Source organism: Aquarana catesbeiana, linkage group LG05, assembly GCF_042186555.1.
Source record: "Aquarana catesbeiana isolate 2022-GZ linkage group LG05, ASM4218655v1, whole genome shotgun sequence".
Taxonomy (NCBI): Eukaryota; Metazoa; Chordata; class Amphibia; order Anura; family Ranidae; genus Aquarana; species Aquarana catesbeiana.
In genome coordinates this window covers 39154054-39177781 of record NC_133328.1, presented here as the reverse complement: position 1 = coordinate 39177781, position 23728 = coordinate 39154054, and positions in this window count along the sequence as shown.

Below are 23728 nucleotides of genomic sequence, written 5' to 3'. Positions count from 1 at the left end.
GTGGGAGTGTCATGGTCTGGGGCTGCACGAGTGTTGCTGTCACTGGGGAGTTACAGTTCATTGAGGGAACCATGAATGCCAACATGTACTGTGATATACTGAAGCAGAGCATGATCCCCTCCCTTCAGAGACTGGGCCGCAGGGCAGTATTCCAACATAACGACCCCAAACACACCTCCAAGACGACCACTGCCTTGCTAAAGAAGCTGAGGTTAAAGGTGACGGACTGGCCAAGCATGTCTCCAGACCTAAACCCTATTGAGCATCTGTGGGCCATCCTCAAATGGAAGGTGGAGGAGCACAAGGTCTCTAACATTCACAAGCTCTGTGATGTCGTCATGGAGGAGTAGAAGAGGACTCCGGTGGCAACCTGTGAAGCTCTGGTGCACTCCATGCCCAAGAGGGTTAAGGCAGTGCTGGAAAATAATGGAGGCCACACAAAATATTGACACTTTGGACCCAATTTGGATATTATTACACATTACTCAGTTTTGTTGCTAGCGGTTTAGACATTAATGGCTGTGTGTTGAGTTATTTTGAGGGAACAGCAAATTTACACTGTTATACAAGCTGTACACTCACTACTTTACATTGTAGCAAAGTGTAATTTCTTCAGTGTTGTCACATGAAAAGATATAATAAAATATTTACAAAAATGTGAGGGGTGTACTCACTTTTGTGAGATGCTGTAAGTAACAGGTAAAAGGAAAAGAGAGGAAAACAAAGAAGAGTCAAAGGGGGAGGGGAGAAAAGAGGGGGGAGGGGAGAAAAGAGGGGGGGGGTCTCAGGGTATACCATAATTCCCAAACACGATTGTGAACCTCCAGTTTGTCTTGTATTTTAGCAGTCAGTTTCTCCATCAACTCCACATCCTAAATCCTAAATCCTAGCATACAAGGCAACTGAGGAAGCAGGGGAGCGTTTTTTTCCAATTAAGAGCTATAACACAGCGCACAGCCGTAAAGATATGTAGGGTTTGAAAATTTTCAGAGGGGATAGGCCCAACAGGAAAAATGTAGGTGTCATCGGGATAGATACCTCAAATAGGTGACCCAGTAGTTGTACTGAGTGCCAAAAAGTGGTAATCAGCGGACAGCTCCAATAGATATGGAAGAGGGTACCCCGATCTCTGTGGCAACGCCAACAATGGTCAGGACTAGTAGGATAGATGGCGTGGAGTACATCCGGGGTCAGATCGCACATGAACTTTAATGGCACCCCAGTCTTAGTCCGTAGGGTTCAATATTGAGTTGGCCCACCCTTTTCAGCTATAACAGCTTCAACTCTTCTGGGAAGGCTGTCCACAAGATTTAGGAGTGTGTCTATGGGAATGTTTGACCATTCTTCCAGAAGAGCATTTGTGAGGTCAGACACTGATGTTGGACGAGAAGGCCTGGCTAGCAGTCTCCGCTCTAATTCATCCCAAAGGTGTTCTATCGAGTTGAGGTCAGGACCGTCCACCCCAAACCTTGTTTGTGCACTAATGTGCAGTCATGTTAGAACAGGAAGGGGCCATCCCCAAACTGTTGCCACAAGGTTGGGAGCATGAAATTGTCCAAAATGTTTTGGTATGCTGACTCCTTAAGAATTCCTTTCACTGGAACTAAGGGGCCAAACCCAACCTCTGAAAAACAACCCCACACCATAATCCCCCCTCCACCAAATGATTTGGACCAGTGCACAAAGCAAGGTCCAGAAAGACATGGATGAGTGAGTTTGGGGTGGAGGAACTTGACTGGCCTGCACAGAGTCCCGACCTCAACCCGATAGAACAGTTTTGGGATGAATTAGTGGAGTGGAATTAGTGGAGAGTGCGAGCCAGGCCTTCCCATCCAACATCAGTGCCTGACCTCACAAATGCGCTTCTGGAAGAACGGTCAAACATTCCTATAGACACACTCCTAAACCTTGTGGACAGCCTTCCCAGAAGTGTTGAAGCTGTTATAGCTGAAAAGGGTGGGCCAACTCAGTATTGAACCCTACATACTAAGGATGAGCTCCGACGTGTTCGCACAGCCCACGTGCAGAGCCCGCCAGGAAGTCGCCACTGTGCTAATCAAAGGCAGTAAGACATTGTCCCAATGCACGGCTGCAGAGATCGGGAGATGTCTCACTGCCTGTGATTAGCGCAGCGCAGACTTCCTGGTGGGCTCTGCACGTGGGCTGTGGGAACACGTCGGAGCTTATCCTTACTACAGACTAATGCCCCGTACACACGGTCGGACATTGATTGGACATTCCGACAACAAAATCCTAGGATTTTTTCCGACGGATGTTGGCTCAAACTTGTTTTGCGTACACACGGTCGCACAAAGTTGTCGGAATTTCCGATCGCCAACAACGCGGTGACGTCAAGCACGTACGACGAGACTAGGAAAGGCCGGTTCAGAACCAAGCGCGGCACCCTTTGGGCTCCTTTTGCTAATCTCGTGTTAGTAAAAGTTTGGTGAGAGACGATTCGCGCTTTTTCAGACTCGTGGCTTTCAGATCGTTTTCTGCGGTTCAGTTTGTGCTTGTGGGTTTGTATCTGCTCTTCAGTGCGTGCAGCAAGTTCCGCGTGACTTTAATTAGTCATTGTGTTCTTGTTCGTTCGTTACTGTTTTTCAGGTCGCTCTTCACAGGCCTTGCTGTTCTTCAGTGCGTTCTGTTACTTCGTTCTGAGCAGCCGACCGTTTTCTAGCCATGTTTCGTATGCGTACTCCTCGTAGAGTTCATGCTGTGCGGGGGCTTGGTGTTGGGGTCCTGACCTTGACACAAGTCCAGTCCATGAACAGGGTGAGGAGGAGTTCATGGACCAAGAATTGGTTGCTTCAGCGTGACCAGTTCTCTCATATGCCTTTGCTCTGTGAGATCCGTGAGAATAATCCTGATGATTTCAGGAACTTTCTCCGGATGACGGACCCCGTGTTTCACCGTTTGTTGGCTTCGCTGACCCCCTATATCAGCAGGCAGGATACCTGCATAAGGCAAGCCATCACTCCGGAGCAGAGGCTGGTCGCTACCCTGCGGTACTTGGCGAAAGGGAGTGACTTTGGTGACATTTCCTGCTTGTGTTTGTTTTACCTGACCCTGACAGAAATGTGGGGAGTCCTGAAAATGGCGTGATTGTGTAACCTTAGACAAAGCACTGTTGGGTGTTATTTACTAAAGGCAAAGACACTTTGCACTACAAGTGCACTTGCAACTGCACTGAAACTGCACTTGTAGTGCAAAGAGGATTTGCCCTTAGGAAATAACCCCCATTTTCACAGAAAACACCAATTACATCACCACCAAAGTGTTGTAGCGTTGACACAATAATCCACACATTCTTCATTAACAATCATTTTAATACCTGCACAATCACAGGTGCATTTAGAAAAGGTTTTTAAAACAAACCAACATGTTTGTTGTATAACAATTTTTGGGGTGGCATTATCACAAATAGAAATGTCCATTTAAGATAAAACTGGCATGTGTAAAACCAACAAGAAAGACACAAATCTTTGAACTTACAAAGTTCACATTTGGTAGAACTTGAAGGCAATATCAGACCTGAGTATTTATGAACTGTGTTTGATATTGCGTTCAGATGGGGTGAAGTCACCCCAGGAAAAGCCACATTTGGAAGATGCACACAAATTTCCCAATGTCAACATGTGCTAGCTGCCATCACGGGGGATCAAGGGACGTGTTTTGGGGGAGAAACCCCTTCCTCTCAGCTACTTTATTATTGAGGAAGGGGTTGCACCCCAAAATGCCTACATTGATATCCCGTGATGGCAGATAGCACATGTTGGCACACTGTGTGCATCCTCCAAATTTAGCTTTTAGAAAAATCGCTCAAACATTGTAAAATTTGTAGAACACAAAAGAAGAAAGTGATTTTGAGGGGTTTTAAACTCGCCCCAAAACATCAATGATGTTCTTTTTTTTTTGGTAACATCATTGATGTTTTCCTTGAGGTTTTCCAATTCTAAATTACACCCCATGATCTCCCCGATCAGGATCTGGGCACTTTCTGATGTGAAAGGATCTGGATCCACAACATCACGATCACCTAAAAAGAGAGCAAAACAAAACAGGTATGAAAAATATGCCGGCATCCATCTCTTACCTGAGCCTGTGGTCGCAGACACTCACCTGTTGTGGTGACAATTTCCACCACGTCTTCTTCCTCCTGCTCTTCTTGTGTTGGGGGGATTTCCCCTTCTTCCGGGGGGGGGGGGGCTCTGGTCTCCTCGGATGAGGGGTGTCCTCCGAGTCTTTTCTCCCCTATGTAAAACAAAAATGCTATACTTAGCACACAGATATTTGATGGCAGAACTATAAAGATGAAACATTGCTTGGAAGTGGGGTACAATTGTCAATTTTAGCAGAGTTCCAAGATGTAGCATTTTCAGTGTCCTTTGTCAAGCTGCAATACTTTACCTGTTTTGTACAAGCTTCACAGATGGAGACCCCCCTATAGTATACACTGGAGCACCTGTGTGGCCCCCCTAAGAAAAATGGGGTTCTTGTGTCCCACACTAGTGCTCCAGTGTCCAGATGTGAAAACAGCTGCTGAGTATCCTCTCCTTACACAGAATCTAGTTTGCATTTCATTCTAGTAACAAAGCCATCTACACCACCAAATTAGTTTCATACAAGTAGGGCGTAAAAAATGTGGCCAAATGCATATGGCCTAAACAATGGTGTTTTATAGTGCGAAAGAAAAATGTTTGATACGAACGAATAATGTGCCCATGAACATGAAAGTTGCCATTTTAAAATGTACACTTTTAAGAAAAGCACATGGAGCAGCACGAATGTAATAAACATAAAGGATAGGAACACAGGACAACTACTTACTTTTTTGCAGCACTCTCCGGATCTTTCTGTACTGCTCATGTTCTCGTAATTTGAGGTCTGACCACCGATCCTGAGCTGATCTTTCGATCGACGTACCCCGAAATTCTGGTGCAGACTCCTGACCACTTTCGCCATGATCTTGGCCTTTCTGACATTGGGGTTGGGGTAAGGCCCATACTTTCCATCATAGTCGGCCTTCTTCAGGATATCGACCATCTCCAACATCTCCCCAAAGGACATATTTGAAGCCTTAAATCTCCTACTGGATTGGGACGTGTCCGGATCCGGGCTTTCCTCCTCCTCCTCCTCGTTGCTATAATTAGCACGCACCTGCTGTGTATCCGCCATGTGCTCTTCCCCCACTGCGCCGAACGAAAAGGGGCGGGGAATAAACTAGAAAGAACGTCAGGGGCGGGCGGAGTTACACGCATTTGCAGTGTGTATAAAGCATAACACGCGTGCGTATTACGTACGATCTGTGAGCGGAGGAAGGAGCATCAGAGGCGCCGATTGTGATAACGAAGGTAAGATCTAAACTTGGGCCTATACTGCTTCGAAATTGAAACAAGATTAGGAGAGTTTTGCCTGACATTAGGGTTTGTCTTGTGTTGTGTCTTGCAGATAATAAAATGGATGGCTTCAACGACCACAATTTCCTACCCCTGTTCATAGACAAATACAGGGAGCTGCTCTGTCTGTGGCAGGTGAGACACTCCCAATACAATAATAAACAAAAGAGGCAGGCAGCACTGGAGAAACTGCTGGAGTTGGTGAAGCCGGTGGTCCCCACAGCAACCATCCCCTATTTAAAAACCAAAATTGGTGGCCTGAGGAGCACTTATCTTAGGGAGCGCAAGAAGGTCACAGATTCCCAGAGATCCGGAGCTGCAGCAGATGACGTTTATGTCCCCAGGCTGTGGTACTATGAGAGACTGCGATTTCTGTCAGACCACACTGAAGTCAGGGAATCCCCCTCCACTCTTCCTTCCACTCTTCCTTCCACCCCAGCTGAGGCTTCCGACGTCCAACCTGGGCCTTCCAGCCAGGAAGAAGTGGAGGAGCCCAGCTGGAGTCAGGTATAGCATTCTTCTACAGATTTCTTGTCAATAAATAAATGATGTTTACTAGATGTTATTATTGATCACTAATTGCTGATTTAATAAAGTGTTTTACAGATCAATAGACAGTAGTGGGCACATAAAATTGGGACAAGAATGAAAAATGCCGGGCTCAGAAGGATAGTCTGTTATATTTGTTAACATTCAATTTTACGAGCCTTACCCACTCCTGAAGAGGCCTTTGCCTGCATGGCTGCCACAAAACTGCAGGGCATGCAGGAGGGTCAACGCCTCCTGTGTGAGCAACTTATTTATAAACTCCTAACTAAGGGGGTGAGTGGGGAACTAACACCCGAGACCGACGTGATTGAGTTGGACCATCCTCCTCCTCCTCCTCCTGCTGCCACAACTCCACCACCAGACCACCGCGTGGAAGGAAGCGTGGAAGGAAGACAAGAGAGTGATGGCCCTGGGTTCAGTCTGGTCTGACAAAAGCTGCAGTCTCTTGTATGACCACAGCCTGGGGACACAGATGTCATCTGCTGCTTTCCGGATCTCTGGGACTTCTGGACCAGACTGCATTCCCTTAGATAAGGACTCCTCAGGCCACCAATTTTGTTTGAAAATAGTTGATGTGTGCCCTGGGGGTCCAAGGCTTCGCCAATTTCTGCAGTTTCTCCAGCGTTGCCTCCCTCTTTGTTTAGTTGTGAGCCCTTAATAAAGGAATCTTTTAGGGAAAATTATACTCTCCTGTGTGTTTTCATTCAAAAAGGACAGTTTGTTGGTGAGGATTCAGGTACATTTCTAAAGTACAATGTGAAATTAACAAGGGACAACAACACCAAACGATCTCCTACAGATTAAATATAACAGCATATCAATGGTATTGTGGTAACTTGACACACAAAACACACACAAAAAAATTCTGGAGTCAAACTAAAAATCCAATCAATCAAAGATCAGCCTTTAAAAAAATACAAAGCAAACAAAAAAAAATCTGCCTGAAAAACAAACCCAAAAAAAATACAACACCAAAATAATGTTGTCAGATGTGACAAATCTAAATATATTGAGGGAATCCCGATAAATAGTAAAGAAAAAAGTTGCGGAGAAGTGTGAGTGAATATGAGCAGCAAAACTACTTCATTCTTCTCACATTATAAAGAAGAAGAGAGTGCGCTGTATTAAACCATTTTTAACATTGCAGCGTTATGAAAGTGCTGTATCCATTGCGAACGCTAAGTTTACCAGACCGAGCTGTTCCGTGTCGGAATTTCGTCTAAGCATGCGTGGCACTTTGTGCGTCGGAACAGGCCACACACGGTCGGAATTGACGCGATCGGATTTTGTTGTCGGAAAATTTTATAGCCTGCTCTCAAACTTTGTGTGTCGGAAAAACCGATGGAAAATGTCCAATGGAGCCCACACCCAGTCGGAATTTCCGACAACACGCTCCGATCGGACATTTTCCATCGGAAAATCCGACCGTGTGTGCGGGGCATAAGACTGGGATGCCATTAAAGTTCATGTGTGTGTAAAGGCGGGTGTCCCAATACTTTTGGTAATATAATGTATAAAGTATACATACATACACACACACACACACGTGTGTTTGAGCTTTGGGGTGCATATCCTAATGCAATACGCTGCGCACACCTATGATCTCCAAGTAACCCTATCTATGTGGCTGATTTAAGTTCAAGTGGCCTTTAAAAAAATCTATGTGTGTGGAACCCAAAGTGGCAGCAGCATATCTCAGTACAGACTGTACGTGTCCAAATGCGTCCAAATAGAAGTTCTCATGTTGCTTGTATTTCTGAAAGAAAGAAAGAATTACGTACAAAGCACCAATGTACTCACCAGAACAGCCCATACATTTCGGGTTCGCTGCTGTTGCCATGATTTTTTATGTTTAATAGCGCTTTTTATCAATTCTTCGCCACCGCTGCAGTATCATACAGTCCTCCACAATGTGAAATATATAGTGGAAAAATAGAAGTGCCTGCATTCCTTGAATCCTTTGCAGATTTCACTATTATAGTAGCTGAATGTGGAAGCAGATCATCTTCCAGAGTGCGGAGGAGCATGGTATAGTGTGAACACCTGTCCTGTCGCCCTCATCTGCACACTCCTGTTGCTCCTGTTTTATAACATTCCTGGTCCTTGCTGCTCTGCTTATGACTTTTCTGCACACGCTTCCTCCAATTCACAAGGACTGCTCACATGACAATGGTACAAAGCCAATCACAATCAAAAGATTTACATGTGAACGCCCAGCTGAGCCTGCCCTATACACAACTATAAGGATGCAATACATTAGATATGTGACAGCCTCAGTCAGAGGAAGGTTTATAAATTACCAAGTGACCTTATTATCGGCCTTGCATAATACAGAAATGCTACAGGGGTTCCACCCTTACTATCCAAAAAACAGTTTTTGACTTGACATTCATTGTAACTACCTTTGCTTTCCAGTCATTGATTAAGCCTAGGTTCACACATATGTGGGTACAGGATCACATGTAAATCGCACACGTTCCCGCACCTGCAACAAAAAGGCACTGCTTTTTAGCAGACGTGCTGGGGTGCCATTCATTCTTAATGGCACCCCCATGCATCGGACAACATGGTGTGTTTTCAGGTGCATGAAACCGCATGGTACAATAGCACCGTACGGTAGGCATGAGCCGAATACACACAACTCCCCCCCCCCCCCCAGTTCGGTTCGCACCAGAACCTGCGAACGGACCCAAAGTTCACACAAACTTTAGAACCCCATTAAAGTCTATGGGACTCGAACGTTCAAAATCAAAAGTGCTCATTTTAAAGGCTTATATGCATGGTATTGTCCTAAAAAGGGTTTGGGGACCGGAGTCCTGCCCCAGGGGACATGTATCAATGCAAAAATAAGTTTTAAAAACTGACGTTTTTTCGAGAGCAGTGATTTTAATGATGCTTAAAGTGAAAAAATAAAAGTGAAATATTCCTTTAAATATCGTACTTGGGGGGTGTCTATAGTATGCCTGTAAAGTGGCGCGTGTTTCCCGCGCTTAGAACAGTCCCTGCACAAAATGACATTTGTAAAGGAATAAAAGTCTAAAACTGATTATGGCTTTAATGTAATGTCGGGTCCCGGTAATATGGATGAAAATCAGTGAGACAAATGGCATGGGTACCCCCCCCCCCCCCCAGACCATTACCAGGCCCTTTGGGTCTTGTATGGATATCAAGGGGAACCCCGCAGCCAAATTAAAAAAAAAGGAAAGGGCCCTCAGGCCCTATATACTCTGAACAGTAGTATACAGGCGGTGCAAACAAGTCAGGGACTGTAGGTTTGTTGTTAAGTAGAATCTGTTTGCAATTTTGAACTGGTACATTTTTTAAAGTGTAGCTCCAGCCAAAAAATCTATTTTTAAGCTTTTTGGAAAACATAGGGAAGGGTTATCACCCCTGTAACATTTGTTTTACTGTCTGTGCCCCTGTTCAGAAGATTTCACCTCACTTTCTGTCCCAATGACAAATGTTTTTTGAAAATTTGGGATTTTTAGTGAAACAAGGATTGGTGATAAAGCATCAGTGAAGAGGAGACACGTTTTTCTCATATTAACTCTTACAGGAGAGAATTTCCCTTCCTAGGGGTAGATTTCATCTCACTTCCTGTTGTCTCCTTCCGTTTGCAAGTAGGATTCGTTTGTAAGTTGGATGTTTGAAAGTAGGGGCCTGCCCTATATACTCTGCAGAAATTGGGGCCTTAGGTGTTGGTGTTGCCACAACACTGTAAGCCCTCACAGTTACTCTTGGTGGGCGCAGGAACGGGCCCTGTTGTGAAATATTAGATCAAGAATTGTAATTACATGTCCCTGTTGAACAGGGGCTGAAAAATTGGGCCTTGGGCACTGGTGCTGGTGCCACAACACTGCAACCACTCACAGATACTCTAGTTGGAGCGCAGGAATGAGCCCTGCTACAAAGTATCGCATCAAAAATTGTAATTACACACCCTGGTTAAACAGGGGGAGAAAAATTGGGCCTTGGCCACTGGTGGCGGAACCCAGAACCAAAAATGTTCTTACAAGCTATCAGCATGAAAATTAAGGAGGAAGAGGATTGTCACTCAGCATAACAGGATAGTCACTCAGCATCAGCATAGGCAGTCTTGAAGGGAATCTCACATTAAAAAAAAAAATCAATCGGTTACATCAGCATCAGGTGCTTGGTAGCTGGTGATTGAAGACTGATTCATTTTTATGAAGGTCAGCCGATCGACCGATTCGGTGGACAGGCGCACCCTGTGATCGGTTACAAAGCCTCCAGCAGCACTGAATGTGCGTTCCGAAAGAACGCTGGATGCAGGACAGGCCAGTAGCTCAATTGCATACTGTGCAAGCTCTGGCCAGTGATCCATCCTCAAGACCCAGTAACCCAGAGGATTTTAAGTGGGAAAGGTGTCCAAGTCTGATCTTGCCCCTAGGTAATCCTGCACCATGTGAATCAGACACTGGCGATGGTTTCTGGAACCGATCAGACCTTGGGGCTGCGGACTAAAAAATTGTCTGAACGCATTGGTCAGACGGCCACCTTCTCCACCACTCCTTCTGTGAATGACCGAAGCCTCAGCAACACGTTGTAGAGGAGGACCAGGAAATTGTAACCTCCCAGGCTCTGGAAATGCGTTTCACAAACCTTTCTGCAAGGCCTCCCAAAGGTGTTTCATCCTCTGCTCCCTCTGCGATGGCAAGATAAGGTCCGCAACCTTACCCTTGTAACGTGGCTCAAGGAGGGTTGCCAGCCAGTAATCATCTCTCCCCTTGATACCACAAATACGAGGATCCTTCTGCAGGCTTTGCAGGATCAGGAAGGTCATGCAGCGTAGGTTTGCTGAGGCATTCGGTCCAGAGTCGTCTGGGTCACTAAGGACGACATGATCCACAGACACCTTCTCCCAGCCACGTACAAGTCCATGGGTTTCTTTGGACTGTAAATGATCCTTTGAAGACTGCTGCTGACGCTGAGTGCCAGGCTCCACCTCCACACTGACACAATCCTCCTCCTCTTCCTGTGTGATCGGTGGGCATGCAGGAACACTGTCTGGATAAAGGGGGCCTTGAGAGGTAAGGAAGTCTTCCTCTTCCTCCCTCTGTTCTGCCTCAAGTGCCCTGTCCATTATTCCACGCAGGGTGTGCTCCAACAGGTGGACAAGATGGACAGTGTCACTGATGCATGCACTTTCACTGCTCACCATCCTCGTGGCCTCCTCAAATGGTGACAGGACAGTGCATGCATCCCTGATTATAGCCCACTGGCGTGGGAAAAAAAAAACAAGCTCCCCTGACCCTGTCCTGGTGCCATAGTCGCATAGGTACTCATTGATGGCCCTCTGCTGCGTGTGCAGCCGCTGCAGCATGGCCAGTGTTGAGTTCCACCTGGTGGGCATGTCACAGATTAGGTGGTTCTTGGGCAGGTTAAATTCCTTTTGGAGGTCAGCCAGCCGAGCACTGGCATTATGTGAATGGCAGAAATGCACACAGACTTTTCTGGCCTGCCTCAGGACATCCTGTAAGCCCGGGTACCTGCCCAAGAATCGCTACACCACCAAGTTAAGGACGTGAGCCAAACAGGGCACATGGGTCAGTTTTCCCTGTTGAGAGCGGAGAGGAGGTTGGTGCCATTGTCACAAACCACCATACCTGGCTTAAGCTGGCATGGCGTCAACCACCTCTGAACCTGCCCCTGCAGAGCTGACAGAATCTCTGCCCCATTGTGGCTCCTGTCCCCCAAGCACACCAGCTCAAGCACCGCATGGCATCTTTTTGCCTGCATGCTTACATAGCCCCTTGAACGCCTACAGAGCACCGCTGGTTCCGAGGACAAATCAGCACAGGAAGAGGCCATGGAGGAAGAAGATCCTGCATCCTTCCCAGCTGCCAGAAGAGTCACCCAGTGTGCTGTGAAAGATAGGTAGCGTCCCTGTCCATGCCTGCTGGACCATGAATCAGCGGTAATATGCACCTTACCGCTGACTGCCCTGTCCAGCGAGGCCTGACATTGCCTTCCACATGCCGGAAGAGAGCCGGAATCGCCTTCCGTGAGAAAAAGTGGCAGGAACCGCACATTCCACAAACTCACAGAAGGGGGCAGAGTCTACCAACTGAAAAGGCAGCAGTTGAAGTGCTAGCAATTTAGCCAAGCTACCATTCAACTGCTGAGCATGTGGATGGCTGGGAGCGAACTTCTTTCGGCGGTGCAGCAGCTGGGGCAGGCAAATTTGCCTGGTACAATCAGACGTTGGTGTACCGATAGCAGATTGCCCGCAAGTACTTGGCTGTGACACACCTAATTCTACACCTTCATTCCTCTCAGTGCAGGTTTCAGAGAGGACTGAAGGTATAATGGGGTTGGAGATCCCAGCTGATGAGAAGCAAGGAGAGGTCCGCTTTGTTCTTTGGTGTGGGTCTTTTAGGTACGCTTGCCAATTAACTACATGGCAGGTCGACATATGTCTGGTCAAGCATGTGGTGCCCAAGTGGGTGATGTTTTGGCCACACGAGATACGCTTGAGACATATGTTGCAAATAGCAGCGGTGGGATCTGATACACTCGTCTCAAAAAAGGCCCACACCAAAGAACTTTTGGAATAACGCGCAGAGACAGCAGCGCCCTGAACGTGCGGAGCTCTGCGGTGTGATGCAGTCGGTGTGCTGCCCTTAAGCTGGCCCCTGGAGGGCATCCTGCCTCGTTGGAGATGTGCCTCCTCCTCCTCTCTCCTATCAGGCACCCACGTGGAGTCAGTGACCTCATCATCCCCTCCCTCCTCATCACTGGAGCAAAGCTGGCAGTATGCTGAAGCTGGGGGAACATGACTGCCAGATTGCTGTCCTTCCTGGGCACTTCTCTCTCTGGGCTCACGTTACTGCCTTCCTCTAGCTGGGTACCATCATCGGAGCCTTCAAAAAGCTGGACATCCTACTGGAGCATGTACCCAATACTGTGGTCAAACAGTTCAGGGGAACTCCTCGGAAGGACATGGTGGGGCTAGGGAAGGAGTGACTGATGTCATTAAGCCGAGGGAAGAGGCCGCGTTGGCAGCTGCTTTGCCAGACAAAGTACCCTGAGCCTGGGTGACAGAGGATGAGAAGGATGAGGACGGCTTGGTCATCCACTCTACCAAGTCTTCCGCATGTTGCGGCTCAACATGGCCAGTTGCCGAAAAAAAGGACAAGCGTGTCCCACGGCCACGTGCTGATGAGGATGCACCATCTCCACGACCAGCATTGTTGCCTCTAGACACAGAGCCTGCTTGCCCTCTTTTATTGGCTTGTGACTGTCTGCCTCTCCTTATTGGCCTTCCAGACATACTAATGGCCTGCAGTGAGATGTAGCTGCACAAAGCTGTGATGTATACTGTGCAGAGGACGCAGTACACTAACTGTAAATACTGCAGCTGCCTGCCTGTGGTATTAATAGGATCAGAACACCAGCAATTGTATTCAGGTAGCTTTAGGTGCACACTGTGCAGAGGACACAGTACACTAACTGTAAATACTGCAGCTGCCTGCCTGTGGTATTAATAGGATCAGAAGAACACCAGCAATTGTCTTCGGGTAGCTTTAGGGGCACACTGTGCAAAGGACACAGTACTCTAACTGTAAATACTGCAGCTGCCTGCCTGTGGTATTAATAGGCTCAGAACAACAGCAATTGTCTTCAGGTAGCTTTAGGTGCAGACTGTGCAGAGGACACAGTACACTAACTGTAAATACTGCAGCTGCCTGCCTGTGGTATTAATAGGATCAGAACAACAGCAATTGTCTTCAAGTAGCTTAAGGTACACACTGTGCAGAGGACACAGTACACTAATGCCCCGTACACACGGTCGGACTTTGTTCGGACATTCCGACAACAAAATCCTAGGATTTTTTCCGATGGATGTTGGCTCAAACTTGTCTTGCATACACACGGTCACACAAAGTTGTCGGAAAATCCGATCGTTCTGAACGCGGTGACTTAAAACACGTACGCCGGGACTATAAACGGGGCAGTGGCCAATAGCTTTCATCTCTTTATTTATTCTGAGCATGCGTGGCACTTTGTCCGTCGGATTTGCGTACACACGATCAGAATTTTATCTCCTGCTCTCCAACTTTGTGTGTCGGAAAATCCGATGGAAAATGTCCGATGGAGCCCACACACGGTCGGAATTTCCGACAACACGCTCCGATCGGACATTTTCCATCGGAAATCCGACTGTGTGTACGGGGCATAACTGTAAATACTGCAGCTGCCTGCCTGTGGTATTAATAGGATCAGAAGAACACCAGCAATTGTCTTCAGGTAGCTTTAGGTGCACACTGTGCAGAGGATATATATATATATATATATATATATATATATATATATATATATATATACACAACACCTAGGATGCATATATATACACAATACACTGTAAGTGCAGCTAACTGACTCGCCTGTCTACTCTAACTTAAATCAAATGACACTGTCTCTCTGTCTATCTCTCTCCGCTGCCGCAACACACTACACAAGGCTGCCACGCAGACGGCCTTATATAGTGTGGGGCGTGTACTAAACCCCCTGAGCCATAATTGGCCAAAGTCACCCTGGCTTTGGCCAATTACGGCTCTCTGTACAGACAGCACTGTGATTGGCCAAGCATGCGGGTAATAGTGCATGCTTGGCCAATCATCAGCCAGCAATGCACTGCGATGCTGCAGTGAATTATGGACCGTGGCGCACCACTCGAATTTGGCGCGAACGGCCCATAACGTTCGCAATTTGACGAAGTTTGAGACGCAGTTTGAGTCGAACAGGCGATGTTCGAGTCGAACATGGGTTCGACTCAAACTCGAAGCTCATCCCTAGTGACAGGTCCTCTTTATTGGGGGGGGGGGGAATCAGTGTGATTGGTGTACACTGTAAGCGGTAAATCTCCGCTCCACGATTGGTGTGTTTGGAGGAAAACCCGGTAACATCTTGTTACTGAGGCTTGTTGACATTTAGTGATTGGCTGTGAAAGGATCACAGACGATCACGTGGTAAACAGCCGCCGGCCAATGGCTGTTTACCAGCGTCGGTGACGAGTGTTCCCGAGAACACGGCGCCACAGATGATCGCGCGCATGCACCGTGCAAAGTGGGGCGGTACCACCTGTGACTTCATCACGGCCGATCACATGGTAAACAGCCGTGCCCAATGGCTGTTCACCCCCCTTGGTGGCGAGCGGTGTCTCCGTGACACGCCGCCACCAAAGAAACAGGGATGCGAGCACACACATTCCCTGTTGAAATGGAGGGTCATATGACGCCTTCCCAGAACAAGAGTCGTGCCGCCTGGCCGTCATATGACAGCCGGCGGGCGGCAAGCGATTAATTAGTCACAACATCTTGAGGAAGATTTTGCAAAATAATGCAGCACAGACAATTAAATCAAAGTGAAACAAACGACCAATACTGACAACATCAAAAATATTTCAGGGGAAAATATCCCCCCACCCAAAAAAATACAATAAACCAGTAAAGTAAAAAAAAAACTTGCTCTAAAACACATCTGTTTTGCAAAGACATACCAAACAAAATACAAAGAGAAAATACATGTGTTACAAACTCTATAAGGACACCCAAATGTACTCTCTTGCCGGCCCCACACACAATCTTGCCTCTTTTGCCATGACAAGCTAAAGAATGCTATCTGCAAGCTAACATAGGTTGCGTGCTAATGAGGCAATTTAAAACACATGCACAGTCCACGAAACACACAAAATGCAAGTTCACCCAATGTAGAGACAGAACTTCAAAGTGGGTACACCTGTTAAGGATGTCCTTAAATTACTAACCCAAAAAACACACTCTCTGAGTATGCCCAGAAACATCCAAGTGCTGTTCACACACAAAAAGCTGGAAAAAAAAATCATAGACCCTGAGCATGCCCAGACCAACCCAAATGCAGCCAGCACAAAATAAACCACCCCCTGTTCAAAATTAAGCACATAATCCAGCATGATACAAAATTACAGATGGGACAAACACCCCCCAGTCCAGGGGGGCAAACAGAGAGCCTAACATGGGCAAAAGTTATACAACAAATACCATTGCAGTCTATGGGAATTGACTTCTACATTTTGCAAGTCCCCACTTGGCTGGCTTAACTTCTAGTTATTGGTCTTAAAATGGGTATGTGGGCCCAGGTCCCACCCTAAGGGACATATATCAATGTCATCAATTTGGACAACCCCAAAAACGAAACAATGAAAAGTGCCTTTAAAAATGCAAAATTGCTTAATCACTTCAGCCCCAGAAGGATTTACCCCCTTCCTTTTTACAATTTGGCACTGTGTCGCTTTAACTGCTAATTGCGCGGTCATGCAATGCTGTACCCAAACAAAATGTTCCTTTTCTTCCCACAAATAGAGCTTTCTTTTGATGGTATTTGATCACCTCTGCGGTTTTTATTTTTTGCGCTATAAACGGAAAAAGACCGAAAATTTTGAAAAAAAATGATATTTTCTACTTTTTGTTATAAAAAAAATCCAATAAACTCAATTTTAGTCATACATTTAGGCCAAAATGTATTCGGCCACATGTCTTTGGTAAAAAAAATGTCAATAAGCGTATATTTATTGGTTTGCGCAAAAGTTATAGCGTCTACAAACTAGGGTACATTTTCTGGAATTTACACAGCTTTTAGTTTATGACTGCCTATGTCATTTCTTGAGGTACTAACAAGGCAGGACAGTACAAACCCCCCCCAAATGACCCCATTTTGGAAAGTAGACACCCCAAGGAAATTGCTGAGAGGCATGTTGAGCCCATTGAATATTTATTTTTTTTGTCCCAAGTGATTGAATAATGACACAAAAAAAAAAAAAATTACAAAAAGTTGTCACTAAATGATATATTGCTCACACAGGGCATATGTGGAATTGCACCCCAAAATACATTCAGCTGCTTCTCCTGAGTATGGGGATACCACATGTGTGGGACTTTTTGGGAGCCTAGCGGCGTACGGGGCCCCGAAAACCAATCACTGCCTTCAGGATTTCTAAGGGCGTAAATTTTTGATTTCACTCCTCACTACCTATCACAGTTTTGAAGGCCATAAAATGTCCAGATGGCACAAACCCCCCCCCCCCAAATGACCCCATTTTGGAAAGTAGACACCCCAAGCTATTTGCTGAGAGGCATGTTGAGTCCATGGAATATTTTATTTTTTGACACAAGTTGCGGGAAAGTGACAAATTTTTTTTTTTTGCACAAAGTTGTCACTAAATGATATATTGCTCACACAGGCCATGGGCATATGTGGAATTGCACCCCAAAATACATTTAGCTGCTTCTCCTAAGTATGGGGATACCACATGTGTGGGACTTTTTGGGATCCTAGCCGCGTACGGGGTCCCGAAAACCAAGCACCACCTTCAGGATTTCTAAGGGCATACATTTTTGATTTCACTCCTCACTACCTATCACAGTTTTGAAGGCCATAAAATGCCCAGATGGCACAAACCCCCCCAAATGACCCCATTTTGGAAAGTAGACACCCCAAGCTATTTGCTGAGAGGCATGTTGAGTCCATGGAATATTTTATATTTTGACACAAGTTGCGGGAAAGTGACAAATTTTTTTTTTTTTTTTTTTGCACAAAGTTGTCACTAAATGATATATTGCTCAAACATGCTATGGGCATATGTGGAATTACACCCCAAAATACATTCTGCTGCTTCTCCTCAGTACGGGGATACCACATGTTTAGGACTTTTTGGGAGCATAGCCGCGTACGGGGCCCCGAAAACCAAGCACCGCCTTCAGGATTTCTAAGGGCGTAAATTTTTGATTTCACTCCTCACTACCTATCACAGTTTTGAAGGCCATAAAATGCCAAGATGGCACAAACCCCCCCCCCCAAATGACCCCATTTTGGAAAGTAGACACCCCAAGCTATTTGCTGAGAGGCATGTTGAGTCCATGGAATATTTTATTTTTTGACACAAGTTGCGGGAATGTGACAAATTTTCTTTTTTTTGCACAAAGTTGTCACTAAATGATATATTGCTCACATAGGCCATGGGCATATGTGGAATTGCACCCCAAAATACATTCTGCTGCTTCTCCTGAGTACGGGGATACCACATGTGTGGGACTTTTTGGGAGCCTAGCCGCGTACGGGGCCCCGAAAACCAAGCTTCGCCTTCAGGATTTCTAAGGGCGTAAATTTTTGATTTCACTCCTAACTACCTATCACAGTTTTGAAGGCCATAAAATGCCCAGATGGCACAAACCCCCCCAAATGACACCATTTTGGAAAGTAGACACCCCAAGCTATTTACTGAGAGGCATGTTGAGTCCATGGAATATTTTATTTTTTGACACAAGTTGCAGGAAAGTGACAAATTTTTTTTTTTTTTGCACAAAGTTGTCACTAAATGATATATTGCTCACACAGGCCATGGGCATATGTGGAATTGCACCCCAAAATACATTTAGCTGCTTCTCCTAAGTATGGGGATACCACATGTTTTGGACTTTTTGGGAGCCTAGCCGCGTACGGGGCCCCGAAAACCAAGCACCACCTTCAGGATTTCTAAGGGCATACATTTTTGATTTCACTCCTCACTACCTATCACAGTTTTGAAGGCCATAAAATGCCAAGATGGCACAAAACCCCCCCAAATGACCCCATTTTGGAAAGTAGACACCCAAAGCTATTTGCTGAGAGGCATATTGAGTCCATGGAATATTTTATTTTTTGACACAAGTTGCGGGAATGTGACAAATTTTTTTTTTTTTTTGCACAAAGTTGTCACTAAATGATATATTGCTCACACAGGCCATGGGCATATGTGGAATTGCACCCCAAAATACATTCTGCTGATTCTCCTGAGTACAGGGATACCACATGTGTGGGACTTTTTGGGAGCCTAGCCGCGTACGGGGCCCCGAAAACCAAGCACCGCCTTCAGGATTTCTAAGGGCGTAAAGTTGTGATTTCACTCCTCACTACCTATTACAGCTTTGAAGGCCATAAAATGCCCAGATGGCACAAACCCCCCCAAATGACCCCATTTTGGAAAGTAGACACCCAAGCTATTTGCTGAGAGGCATGTTGAGTCCATGGAATATTTTATATTTTGACACAAGTTGCGGGAAAGTGACAATTTTTTTTTTTTTTTGCACAAAGTTGTCACTAAATGATATATTGCTCAAACATGACATGGGCATATGTGGAATTACACCCCAAAATACATTCTGCTGCTTCTCCTGAGTACGGGGATACCACATGTGTGGCACTTTTTGGGAGCCTAGCTTCATACGGGGCCCCGAAATCCAATCACCGCCTTCAGGATTTCTAAGGGCGTAAATTTTTGATTTCACTCCTCACTACCTATCACAGTTTCGAAGGCCATAAAATGCCAAGATAGCACAAAACCCCCCAAAATGGCCCCATTTTGGAAAGTAGACACCTCAAGCTATTTGCTGAGAGGCATGGTAAGTATTTTGCAGCTCTCATTTGCTTTTGAAAATTAAGAAAGACAAGAAAAATGTATTTTTTTTTCTTTTTTCAATTTTCAAAAGTTTGTGACAAAAAGTGAGGTCTGCTAAATACTCACTATACCTCTCAGCAAATAGCTTTGGGTGTCTATTTTCCAAAATGGGGTCATTTGGGGGGGGGGTTGTGACATCTGGGCATTCCATGGCCTCTGAAACTATGATAGGCAGTGAAGAGTGAAATCAAAAATTTACGCCCTTAGAAAGCCTGAAGGCGGTGCTTGGATTTCGGGATCCCGTACGCGGCTAGGCTCCCAAAAAGTCTCACACATATGGTATCCCCGTACTCAGGAGAAGCAACAGAATTTATTTTGGGGTGTAATTTCACATATTCCCATGGCATGTTTGAGCAATATATCATTTAGTGACAACTAGGGTTGTCCCGATACCACTTTTTTAGGACCGAGTACAAGTACCGATACTTTTTTTCAAGTACTCGCCGATACCGATTACCGATACTTTTTTTTTTAAATGTCACGTGACAGTGTGTGTTTTTTTTTTTTTTTTTTTTAACAGTGCTTTCTTTTTTTGTGGGGTGGGGGGTGGGGGGTGGGGAGGGGGTGAACGGTGTATGTGTGTGTGTTTTTTTTTTTTTTATTTATTTATTTACAATTTTTACTTATTAAAATAATATTTTTTTTATACTTTATTGCAATATGTGTTTTTTTTTTTTTTTATCAGCCCTGTTGGGGGGCTTTGGTGAGATATCAGGGGTCTTAACAGACCTCTGATATCTCCCCCTTGAGACAGAGAAAGAGACAGAGGATAGAGATTCCCCAGTCCCTTTCTCTGCAGCCTCAGCTGCACTGAGAATGAATGGAGAGAAGACAGCGGCTCCTCTCCATTCATAAACTGAGACATCGTAATCACAGGAGATTACAATGTTTCAGTTATGTGAATGGACAGAGTCAGCTGACTCTGTCTATTCACAAAGCAAGGAGGAGGAGGACAGCGGAACGGAGGGGGACAGAAAAGGAGAGGGGATCGGAGGGGACAGTCACAGCGGAGAGGCACAGAGGAGGAGAGGGGATCGGAGGGGACAGTCACAGCGGAGAGGCACAGAGGAGGAGAGGGGATCGGAGGGGACAGTCACAGCGGAGAGGCACAGAGGAGGAGAGGGGATCGGAGGGGACAGTCACAGCGGAGAGGCACAGAGGAGGAGAGGGGAACGGAGGGGGACAGCGGAGAGGGACAGAGGAAAGGAGGGGACATGGAGGAGGATGCAGTGACAGTCAGCGGTGAGCGATCACCGCTGTGTCACTAAAGCAGCTGAAAGCCGGCGGGGCGGAGAATCTTGTAACTCCCCCACCGCCGATCACAGCTGTCCTCCAGGTATCGGGTGAAGCATCGGGAGCATTTGCCCGAGTACAAGTACTTGGGCAAATGCTCGGTATCGGTGCCGATACCGATACTAGTATCGGTATCGGGACAACCCTAGTGACAACTTTGTGCAAAAAAAAAAAAAAAAAGAGACTCACAGGCAAAAAAGCTCCTGACTGTTAGCGACTGATTCAAAACGCTACCAAAAAACTGTTAGCGATCGCAGGGATCAGGCCTGACTCTGCAAACGCTGCAGTTATGTGTGCTTAGTGTTTTGTAAGTGACAGTTATCGATCCATACTGCACTTGGGTGGGCTGGGCTGGGCCGAGGAGCAAAACGCAGGTGCTAGCAGGTATCTGGGCTGATCCCGCTAACACTGCGTTTTTGGGAACCCTAATCTGCTGGGGAGTATAGATCTGATCGGATCAGATATTGATCCGTTCAGATACTATAGCACTAAGGGAGGTGTATGCTGCGTGCGTGGGTTTTAGCGGTACTGGCGCTAACCTGACGCTGCCTGGGGCGACGCAGACCTTATCTGATCCTAAAAACGTAACTTATATCACCGACGGGCAATTAGGGGGTTAAACCTTTATAAGGTAATAAACGGCGGGTGCCCTAAAACTATAATAAACTATAATAAACTATAAAAAACAAACTAACTAACCAGCGTCACCCGTAACACTTATATGGTGATCGCTGGTGAAAGGGTTAACTAGGGGGCAATCAGGGGGTTAAAATCTTTAGTAGGTAGTATATGGGGGTCCCTGTTGCTATAAAACACTGACAGCGAACCTATATACTTACCTCCCTAACTAGCGTCACCTGTGTCACTAATACAGCGATCAGAAAAACGATCGCTTAGCGACACTGGCGACGGGGGGTGATCAAGGGGTTAACCTTTATTAGGGGGGGTTAGGGGGGTACCCTAGACCTAAAGGGGGCTAACCTAACTGTTCTAACACTTATAACTGTCACAAACTGACACCAATGCAAGAAAAAAAAACCTGCTATTGGTGTCAGTGTGACAGAGGGTACAGGGGGGTGATCGGGGGGTGAAAAGTGTGCCTAGTGTGTTCTACTGAACGTGTAGTGTTGGTGCACTTACTTGATGTCTTCTCTCCTCGGCGCCGGAACGAAAAGACCGGCTCGAGGAGGGATGACATCACTTCCTCTCCCTCTGTTTACATTACAGAGGGAGAGGAAGGATTTGCATTCGCCGGGAGCGATCGGGAGGGGGTGGCCAACAATGGATGGCCTCCCCGTCACCTCTCATCGCCTGCGAACTAAAGCCGACCGCCTCTGGCACCGGGGGGGGGGGTCCAATCGGACCCCCCGCCCGCGGGAAGGCAATCACGTACCAGGTACGTGATTTTGCCTGCCCGTGCCATTCTGCCACAGTATATCTGCGTGAGGCGGTCGGCAAGTGGTTAAAAGCTAGTAACTTGGGGGCTCACTCTGCCTGTAAAGTGGTGCATCTGTAGCATGTATCCAAAATGCTGCTTCAAAGATGTATGGCTTTAGAGAAAACTTTAACTTTTTAACCCAAAACAAAAAATAGCCTGCCCCCCCCCCCAATACACACAAGGCCATTTGGGTCTGTTAAGGCTTAAAATGAGAACCCCCACGTGAAAACTACCACCCCAAACTAAAAAAAGATTGTGCCCCTCCCACACACTAACAAACCCCTAGCCAAACACACAGCAAGCCAGCCCATGAAAGGGGGGTGGATGCTTGGGGGCAGGAGGGGCTCGGGCACCCCAAAAGTCAACCACCCTGTTCCCATATTCAGGGGGACAAGGGCCTCTTCCACACAACCCTAGCCTGGGGTTGTGTTGGGGGCTGCAGCCTGGGGGCTTTACGAAATGTGTAAAGCCCCTTTAAGCTAGTGGGTACAAGGTGGTTTGTGGTTGGTATTGGGCTGAGCCCAACATGCCCCAAAGGCAGCCAGCTATGTTGAGTGCATGTGGCCTTGTATGGTTCAGGAGGGGGGTTGGACAATAGCTCTTCTCGCCTCTTTCCTAGCTGGCCCTGTTGTATGCTCTGCAAAAGGATGTGGTTTGAACTGGTGAAGGCAGCTCACAGCCTTTGGAGAATGGAGTGAGGTGTGGAGTTTCCCTTTAAAAGCAAAAGTTAGCCCATGAAAATCCAAGGGGTTAGATGGGGGAGACAAGAGCATTGGAGAATGGATTGTGGAGTTCCCCTTTAAAAGCAAAAGTTACCCCAGGGAAATCCAAGGGATTAGAGGGGGAGACAAGAGCATTGGAGAATGGAGTGTGGAATTCCCCTTTAAAAGCATAAAGCTAGCCCAAGGAAATCATTTGCATTAGAGGGGGAGGGTTAAATGCCCTTTTAGGAGGAGCTAGAGGAGCGAGAGTCTTTTTACATAATTTTAACAAGGCGCATGTCACGTGTTGGCAACGTAACATGCAAACATGACCCGTGTGCAAATCTCCTTAAAAAAATACATAAAAGTGAACCAGCATAAAAGAAAAAAAAAATGACAAGTTTAGAGGTGCGTCTGTTCAACCCACGCAATTGCATTTATGTTGCTTAACATTTACTAAGATTTTGGCCGCGCAATGAACAGGCACATTTGAACGAGTGCAAGAGCCGCTTGCGCATGCGCAGTGCTTACATTGATCTCACACAGTTCTAAACGTACTTGCGGGCACAGCAGGCTTTCTCTGAAAAAGTTACTTTCTCATTCTATTTTGGGCATATTTGTTACTTGGGCAGTTCTTACTAAACTTCCTCACATCACCCCATAATATTGGCACCTCCATCTTCTGTTAATATTGAATTGAAGATGCTGTGCGCCATGTCCATAGTGGCACACAGATTGCATTCTCCCATGCGCCAAGATCGCTATAGTAAATGGGGGATTCGCGTTCTGTTCCCGGCGCACCGTTTCGTAAATATGAAAATGTGCTCTGTGCCTCGCCGTGCGCCTCTACTGA